The following is a 7,107-nucleotide window of genomic DNA, read 5'->3' on the forward strand; positions in this document are numbered from 1 at the left end:
CGATACGGTAGAGTCGTATTATGTAGAGGCACTCAATGGGAGAACGTGATCGGCACGAACGCGTCACAACTGTTGTCTTCCATAGAACGGTTGTTGTACCTGTTGGCGTCTTGCATTACACTGCTACATCGAAGACAAAGAAATTATGTAAAAAAGTATTGGAGATGATTGATTTGCGTCAACAAAGTAATCGTCTCGCAACGTACTCGCATACTAATGAATTTACAGGCAAAAAAAGGTATAGCATATATAGTATCTATAGTAGTAAGTATAAGTAGGTAATATTACCAGCGGCTGGCTAACAGTCAACGTCACTCGTACACTCGATAAGAATGGGGGTCTAGTTTTTCAACGTTTAACGTAATTATCTAGAGTCAAATACGTTATGCAGTATATAAAATATTGTGCTTGTCAAATAGAGTTACGTTTTGTACCTAACCTGGCCCGAGCTTGGGCATTCTCGATGGCAGGCTCCCGAGATTTCAAATCGGAAACACTCGCAACTGATCTTTGTTTACGAATCACCGCTCATTCTAAAAGAAGACCTTTTCGATTTAACGACGAATAGCTTGAACGATAAGGTCAACATAATGGAGTACTTCATATTGTCCAATGAGTGGCAGCTTTCGACACGATTCAACCTATATTACGTTAATTGTTGCATGTTCTTTAACACCCGGCTTTGTCACGATTGGCCAATGGAACAAGATCCATTCACTATTACAATTGTTTCATATCTGGCCACACTTTACAGATTGTCGCCATATCTCGCGGGGTAAACACCAAAAACGATCGTTATCTTCGCTCAGACCCCGCGTGAACTTGGCGGAGCCAACAGTTATATAGAAAAAAAAGCCGTCACGGATTTAAAATGATTCCATTATCGCAATTGTACCTCATCATGATTAGATCTAATGTTCGCATAACTAAATATTGTTCCATAGCGGAAAACATCGGTTTTTTTCCCCTGGAGAACGACACGCTCCATACGTATTTCAGTTACATGAAGCATTTTCGATCAATTTTCGGCTCGGTTATGCATACAAGCGTAGCTTTTTACAAAGAAGAAAATTTTCACTCTTTTGTTTCAGTTATTTCAGTCACGTAATAACTATTTTTCTATAGAATTTTCTATATCTATAGAAAAGCTTATTCATTTAAGTCTGAGATATCTAGTGCTATTGTGTATCAGTACGTATGGATGATTTTTTTTATCGTACAATGAGTAATGTACATTTTTACTTAACAACGTGTATTACTGGCTACTATGAAACTATGCTTAAGGAATGTTTCCGTGCGTTGCATTGAATACGGCGTTAACGTTTACTCGATTATCTACAAAGCACGTATTTCAAGGCGACGTCTCGATCATTTTGAACGTATCCAAGGCATCTGAGAACTGTGGTCGTTCTGAAGAACTGTCGTCGAACCTTATCGTACAAGATGATCTAACGTACAATGGGAAGTTATCTCCGTTCAGTGTCCATTCAACGAAAATACCAAGCTTTACCACTACAGTATATTTTTCTTCGTATGTGACCGCTTCAAGTATTTGTGGCCATTTAGCAGACGGAAATGTCTGCTAAATGTCTAGTTCTCTTTTGCGTTATCTAAATAGTACCTCCTATACAGCAGAAATATGATTAGTCATCTACCTGTATATATCTATCGTTTTAAGTATACGGAAAGCTCGTCAAATCGAAACAGATTCCGATTCGTTTTTTTGCTGAGCAGGGGCCACCGATTATCATAGTGTTCGTGTGATGCTGCTGCTGCTGCTGTTGCTGCTGCTTCTGCTGTCGCTGCTGCCGCCGCTGCTGCTGCTGCTGCTGCTGCTGTTGCTGCTGCTGCTGCTGCTGCTGCTGCTGCTGCTGCTGCTGCTGCTGCTGCTGCTGCTGCTGCTGCTGGTGATAATAACGTTGTTGATGACTGGTAGACAACATAGTGCTGTTTCCATTCTGGCGCGAGCCAGAGAAAGCCAGGCCTCCATCGGCCGATCTTTACCGAATAACAACAGCCTAATCGAACAACGCGACAACAAATGAAAAGCGAATGAGCTACGAGTCAGTTCTGACTAATGATTCGTTAGTTGTTGTGGCCTCCTCTTCTATAAGCTTTGTTTGTCACCGCAACGTTATATCGGTGCGCGCCCCCTGATGATCATACGCTAAAGTATCTGCATGTACCGTCAATAGAATAAAAATCATAAAACTCTCGTAGTAGTAGTAGTAGTAGTAGTACGGCAATGCCGGCTCTAGGAACTTGCCCGCAGTCATCGCCGCTGCGAGCCGCGATGTTTGTTGAAACTTTTATATCTTATTCATAGGTAAGATTTTATCGGTATGAATATTTCCATCCTGCCGCATAACGTGCTATTGCTTTCAATTGAAATTTCCGTGCACCGTGAAGAACAGTGTACGCCAGTCTTCCGTAGATAAGTATTATCCCACAGACTATAGTGCGTCCGAGATAGCAGAAGATAATAATTACTGAATATATAGATATCTGAATTGACGGAACAATTACTGAAAAGTTGATGTATCAACATTACTGTTAACACATAACTGTTTTTTTTTTTTGAAAGTCAAATGCCTGTTTTAAAGGAACAAAGGAAGACTAAAGAGGATAAAGATGGCCAACCGGAAGAAAGCTTCTGTTCTTAAGTGACCGAAAACGATCAGCGCATGTCAGTAAATGCTGTATTTGTATTGAATGATGTTACAATGATACCTGTAGCAATCTATGTGACAACAAAATATCCATGGATCCTAATATCTGTTCTATTTTGCCACATCGAATTAAGACGATATGGAAAATTGAATAGACATTGCACGCGCTGATCTGTATTTTTTCAAAGCTGATATATTATTATAATGATTATACTGTAGATTTATATATTTGTGATATGGTGTCTGTTCTCTTGAAGTCCATTCAATCGAACGCACGAGCGATTTTAGTAAGCGAAAAGCCCGGCCATCCGTCCCTATATCAGGTCAAGTAATGACTGTTTCAGTTCCTATCGACGGATGAATAGCTACACCGGCCACGCTTGTCTTAAACGGGCCATTGGACCACTGATCATAGAGTGATGCCCAGTCACTTTCTAATGTTTGCTTTATTTCTAATAATATTTTAAAATTTACAATAATTTTGTCTGATCATCTTTTTTTTTTGTTTTCTCGTATGTTGCAGCTTGTTCACTTTCATTCATTTCTATCACGGTTCCGAACGGAAGTGGAGCAACTTACTTCGATTTCTAGCGTTGCGTCTGTAGGCTCGGAAACGTGCAACACATATCTCGTACACTGTTACGTGAACGGGCTGATATTTGTTTCTTTGCCAATGTTATTACATAGGTTATGACTATTTTCATCGTATTGTTATTAAAAAACAACGTGAAAACAGCCGTGAAATAACGAAGGTCAGTTGCTCTCGTCAATGGCGCGGCTGCTTAGACACGAGGGACGAAGCGGGGGGCGACGGGATGCGCTGATGCCGCGGTAATAATGAGGTAGAGACAACAACAAGTCTTCATGCTGTATAGCGTCTATTTACTTCAATCACCACTACATTAACCGACAACTGTCGCCGGCTGTTTTGTTTCATTCCTTTCGAATTTTGTGTCATGCCCGTTTGTGACCGCTCGCCATCGGCTTGTAGACACCGTTTGTCAACGTGTACTTAGCTAACGCCAAAAAAAGCAGTAAATAGATAGGAAAATAAATACATATGGGTAGATCTATCACGTGTTTTGTGAAGAAGAGCTTGCTTGTTTATGATATTTTGCAAGCGACAGTCTACACGCCCGATTCTATTGATAACAAAAGAAAAATCGAGAGATTTTGCAAAATTTTGGTATAAGACTATATATATATATATATATATATATATATAATTTTTTTCGTGGTGTTGTTAACCGAACGTCTCGGATTCTGAGTGTAATTTTTCTTCAAATTATCTGCAATGGAGATAACGCTATCCGTGGGATCGTTGTTATCGTGTGAATAACCTTTGTTATCTTTGTTAATCAGTTAGCTAGCCAATATGTCATGTTCGACCTGTAAACGCTTGTTGGGCAAACTTATTTCTTTCCCACTTGATAACAACGAGGTAATCAAAATAGTGAAGAATAGGCCCAATAGCAAGCTGGTTACCACTGGCCTATCATAGGCTTCCTCAGATTTTTGCACGTAAAATCGAAGCAGCGACCGCTCCTTGCAGAAGCCTACTATATATACACACACACGTATATACACAGATACGACGTTCTAGCTATCGTTTCCTATTTAGATACTTTCGTTTAAGGATTGTCAACGTGCCGCACTACTAAGAAAAAAGCAATGTTAAAGGGCAAATAATAACAAGTCAATCAATGGAACAACAGCGGCAGCCAAACGAACCAGCAGAAGCTGTAATTGTAGCTGGAGTAGAAAGGCGGTGGTAAACTAGCAAAAGAGCTGCAATTTGATATCGAGGATTTGTCTTTGCCGGCAAAACTCCAAATTAGCTCAGCTTCCTGTTCCTCTATTTCCAGTAGGGACAAGTTTTTCTAGGGGCGTCACTTGCACGCTACGGAAACGTAAAACAGATGAAAACATCACAAAATATAACGGCAGCTAGAACCGTTCTGCTTCATTCTGCTATGCTGAGCAGCCGAACTATTGCAGTCTTAGCGACGCCGCTTCCGTTTCTAGGACTGCTTATGACCACGACAACACCTATCATTCGGTACGACTAAGACTCTATGTTTTGCATCAGGTAAAACGGTCCTTTTCTACCACTGAGCTACCGCTAACCATTGACGTGTACGTGGGGCCAGCCAGGACGTGCTTAACCCCTCGATCATCCTCACTGCTCTATCAGTGATTTCTAGCGAATTGACTACTGGGATTTTTTTATTCAGCCAAATGGTCACCTAAGGTTTACCTCAAGTATGCTAACTATTAACTCTAGAATAAAATCGAACTGTCTGTTGTTACACGATATAGCCTCTTTGCTACGAGCCCCGTTGTCACCGACTTGCTCACTATTGAAGTTACACTTAATACATCGCAGTTGTTACCTGTGCACACCTATTACCGTATAGTACACTTATGCTAGCCCCATGACAACATTTCCCTGTGCCATAAGATTTGCCGTATGGGATAGCACTGAATCCTGTTCTTGTTGCTGTTAAGAAAGCACCACACCCCGCTGAGTCGCTTTCGGGTCTTCGCCTCCTTCACCCAACAGTTTCATGTCGCGGCCCGATGGATAGATAATAAAATAGCAGTAGTGTCGCTGATCGTCAGAGAAGAGAAGAGAAACAACGTGCGAAACACTCGTCGAAGTTGTGCTTCAACGTGTGTGGTCGGAGAGTGCCCGCATCGATGCCGTCAAAGGACCACAGACACTCCAGCGTCCAATAATCGGATTTCTTCGACAGAGACATAGGCGGCCTATATACGATCCAACGGTAGGATGTGTGATGCCGTATTTAATACGGAGCGCTTGCACCTATAGACAGGACGCTAAATGGCCCTTCCAAAGTGTGCGTATTGGCCATGTCTTTGACGAGGCCGTTCGCTGCACTGCATACTTTCGCTGTAAATAGATAGTGGCGTTTGCCAGCCAGCTAGATAGTTGTCTCTGCGTAGTTTCCATGATTTACCGCTAAACTCGATTTTCTGGTTATAGTTTAATGTATTTATGTTCCTTACCTATTGAAGTTGTCGCCGTTATATGACGCTTACGTGTTAGCTGTTCCGCGCTAATAGCGAACGTTTCCTACCGGGCCTAAAAGATGCACACGTGATATTGTTACTAAATTGTCCAGCAATCGTGGCCTATTATCTCGTTTTGCTTTAAATATGGCTGCCGAACCATTTTTAACTCCCTACAACAAAAACCTACACGGGACCATCTAAAACAGAAGACAAGCTCGCTTTCTGCGGCCCAGCTAATAGATTCAATTATCACGAGGTCATCTTCATTTCGCCCCATACCATAATAGGTAATTTTAGATTTCTATATTACACAAGTGAATATTGAGCTTGTATAGCAACGTATAGCGGCATGCGCTGGATACGCTTGCCCTGTGCAAGGCCCAAGGCCCAAGGCCAATAAATCGATAATAATAATGATAGTTTTATTTCATCAAATTAACTCACAATATCATCGTTAAACGAGATTGCTGCCTGGAAAATGAATAACATGGTACATTGATTTTCGTATCCCGCGGCCGCTCTAAGTGACAGCTTCGATGGCATACGGTCAACATTAAAATTAAACTTACCATTATTATCAATATTGTGGTACATAGACAAGCGTGCATGCATAAGTTTCGTCATAGACACTTCTGTGTCTACAATTATTGGTTAAAAAAAAATCATCGCAGCCGCACGATAATTACATGCACGAACCGCTTTATTGTAGGTTCGGACCTAACTGTCAACCCGTAAATGGTGTACGTGCCTTCATGGCGCTTCGGACCAGATTTAGTATGCATTTTTTGCATACTATCTGCAAACTTGCATAACATGCAAGTTTTTGTTATATTATTTGTGATGTATTGCATAGAATAGTCGTGCTTTACAAATGTTTAGCCATACGGCGCCACTAGCCGCGCTGCTTTAATGGATTTATACAATATCGAACCTCTAGATTGATTTTGCTTAAGCTCATCTTGATAACGGGAATAGCGGAAGTTGGTCAGAGGTAGCAACGAAATGTCATCCCGGACGATGTCGATGACGGACCTTTGACGTTAGCAGCCTCTGCAAAAAATGTCCGCTAACGAAATATTATAAGAGACCATATCGTATCTGGAATTAAAATGGCTAATTCTAATGGCTAATGGCTGTACCTGTGCGTGACAGGACAAAAGGCCCTGGTGAGATTGCGCGCTCAATAATTCTCTGTAGATTTGATTACACAACTACGCTCAAGGACCATTAAGTGAAAAAAGCGGTGACTTTATGTCGTCCGCCCATTGTCCAGACGCAATAATAATTTATTTAAAATGAGTTGACCTATAGTTTTTCTATTTACCAGTCCTATACATGATTATGATCATCGATACGTGTGTACTTGATGACATTTTCAATAGAAATAAAGAACAAGCTTAAA

General features: G+C 41.1%; 1 long non-coding RNA gene across 1 annotated transcript; it reads left to right on the top strand.

Moving 5' to 3' along the window:
- The first annotated feature begins 2,575 nt into the window (after positions 1-2,575).
- Positions 2,576-3,738, top strand: LOC111269350 (uncharacterized). The gene is made up of 2 exons (XR_002685733.2): positions 2,576-2,686; positions 3,193-3,738. It is a non-coding gene; the product is annotated as an uncharacterized LOC111269350 (long non-coding RNA).
- The last annotated feature ends 3,369 nt before the right edge of the window (positions 3,739-7,107 follow it).

This window comes from Varroa jacobsoni, unplaced genomic scaffold (genome assembly GCF_002532875.2).
Source record: "Varroa jacobsoni isolate VJ856 unplaced genomic scaffold, vjacob_1.0 scaffold_1380, whole genome shotgun sequence".
In the NCBI taxonomy this organism is placed as follows: domain Eukaryota; kingdom Metazoa; phylum Arthropoda; class Arachnida; order Mesostigmata; family Varroidae; genus Varroa; species Varroa jacobsoni.